The sequence below is a fragment of the Microchirus variegatus genome, assembly GCF_963457635.1.
Source record: "Microchirus variegatus genome assembly, chromosome: 8".
NCBI lineage: Eukaryota > Metazoa > Chordata > Actinopteri > Pleuronectiformes > Soleidae > Microchirus > Microchirus variegatus.
In genome coordinates, this window is record NC_139809.1 from 14,125,961 (window position 1) to 14,128,880 (window position 2,920).

Consider the following 2,920-nt stretch of genomic DNA (forward strand, 5'->3'; position numbering starts at 1 on the left):
CACACACACACACACACACACACACACACACACACGTTTGTTTATCTGCCATTTTGTTTTGTATAGGCCAACATCTTCATCATCGTGTTAACAGATGCATCTTCATTTCCTCCCGTTCCTGTTTGTTTGTTTTTTTCCTCATTTTTGTTGTTTCATATTTGTATCTGTAATAATTTGTAATAAAAAAAAAATAAGAGTACTTTTCAGTTTCCTTTTTTTTTTTTTTCCCCTTAATTCATTTTGTGTAGTTTTTACAGTTTTTCCTATGTTTTGTCCCTGTTACAAACAAAGCAGCCAAGCATGTCTCATTATTATTTGTAAATTACACATTTTGACGGACACAAACACGCCCTCCTGTGTGTTTAAATGGAGGCTCATCCGGTCACATGTTTGTCATCATCAGGTCTGTTTGGCTTCATGCTCGCTGGTCTATCATTTACTCTCCTGAATAAATGATAACCGGTGTCGGTGTCGATGTTACACCAACAAAATTAATAAACCACTGTTCGTCATTTAAACGTCATGTTAAAAGAAGCGGCGCGCGAGTCTCGACAGACTCTGGATCCATTTTAGACACTTCTCTGTGGTATGAAGTGACAAAAATCACTGCCTTCTGTTGATAATCTGAGCGTTGTTAAAGCCCTGAACCACTTTTATGTCCACAGGCAGTAGTTCAGTGTCTGTGACACAGCTAACCCTGGCAGATGGTTGGTTGGTTGGTTGGTTAGCCTGAAGGACTGGAAGGATATTTCTGTATCAGAGGGTTGATTCCTGGGGAGAATATACAAGAAAAATACAAAGTATTTTACAGAGTGGAACAGTTTCACTTATTTATAAAGCATATTAGCCGTTTTTGATCGTTTCCCCCTTGAGAAGACACGCGTGTGTCTGCAGCTACAGCTACCAGTTAGTAATCTCCACAGATTTCAAGAGACAAAAACGCACCAATCTTGCTCCCCCACCCCTCGGTTAATTCTGTAGCCCACACTCTCATGCCCTTCAGTCTGGCCTGAGAGAACACAGATGGAGGTTCAGTCTGTCTTGGCTGCTCCATATTACTGTACAGAGATGCTGAGTTCAGTCAGGGTCACACATGGACGGATGGAGCTGAGCCAAAGTACTGAGGGATCCATGCTGTTGTGATCAAAGAGACCAAAGCCTGACGAGCGCCAACACGTCCGACCAACGACGGCTTCAGTAAACCGTATCAGCAGAAGACGCCGCCTCTCAGGTGTGTGTGCTGCAGCTGGTGTTGTGAATCAGGCCGATGACAAACACCTCAGATAACCCGGCTATTTCACAACACCAGGGTGGCACTGCACCACTGACGACGAGACCAAGAACAAAAATGTGATGCTGCAAAGGGAGGACATGGTTAACGTCAATACTGATGTGTTGGTAAATCTGATTATTATTATTTTATGGTTTTTCCCATCTCTTCACGTCATTTTCCTCTTTTATTCTGCATCACAATCTCCTGTAAAGCGCAGCCATGTAACGTCAAATTTTATTTATTTATTTGACCTTTTATATACTTAAAAGTTTCATCCACAACATTAATTTATGATCATTTCATTGACTTTATTTTACACCACTTCCTCTTTTGTACTGAATAAATCAAACAGACTTGTGGCTCTTTCATTGGTTGACTATCAGTCATTCATTGATTTTAAAAAGTCATGCTTAAGTGAGATCGATATAACGCTGAAGCACATTATAGAGGCTTGCAGGTGTTAAATGTGTGAATTGACTTTAAAGCTAGAACATCTTGTTTAATAAACATCACTGGTACTGTTTTTGTGCTGTCTGATGATTTGTGGACTACATTTTCTCTTTTGTCACTGTGTTGCATTTAATCCCTACTGACTTTTCCCCTCAGAATTCTGACTTAAATCGCAGAATACTGATTTTTTTTTTAACTAAAAATTCTAACTTTAATTGCAGAATACTATTTTTTTACTCAAAATTCTGACTTAAATGACAGAACACTGACTTTTCCCCTCAGCATTCTGATTTTAATCACAGAATACTGACTTTTTTTCCTTAGAATTCTCACTTTAATCACAGAATACTGACTTTTTTCCCTTAGAATTCTCACTTTAATCACAGAATACTGACTTTTTCCCTCAGAATTCTGACTTAAATCGCAGAATACTGATTTTTTACTAAAAATTCTAACTTTAATTGCAGAATACTATTTGAATACTATTTTTTTAACTCAAAATTCTGACTTAAATCAGAGAACACTGACTTTTCCCCTCAGCAATCTGATTTTAATCACAGAATACTGACTTTTCCCTTAGAATTCTCACTGTAATCATAGAATACTGACTTTTTCCCCTCAGCATTCTGACAAATTGCACAATACTAACTTTTTTTCATCAGAATTCTGACTTTTTAAATTAAATTAGTTTCAAAAAAGGTAATTGTACACTTTTAAGCACTGCATATATGCACAAAATAGTTAGCATAATTATTGATTATGATTCCCCATACTGCCAAATGAAAATAAATGTACAACTTACTGGACCTTTATGTTGTAAATGATCACAAATTACAAGCCATCGTAAAAAAACATATTTTTAATAATGTTGTATACTTTTTAAAATCAGAACAAATAGAGGAAAATAAGATAAATGAGTCCCTCTCTAGTACATTTTGCAGATTGTAACCAAATAAAAACAGAGATATTAAATATTAACAAGTAAATAAATACTATATTTATTATAATATACACAGTGTATTTGATTGGATTTCCTGCTCCAGGAAACGTTAATGAGCTGTGTGTGGCTCGAGCGCAGCACGTGTTCATTGATTAGCTTCAGGTGTTGAAAACAGACGACAACAGAGAGGGCAGCCGGTTTTACCGCGATTATATTGTATTTAAAAACCACGAATTTAAGATATTTTTTTTACCGAA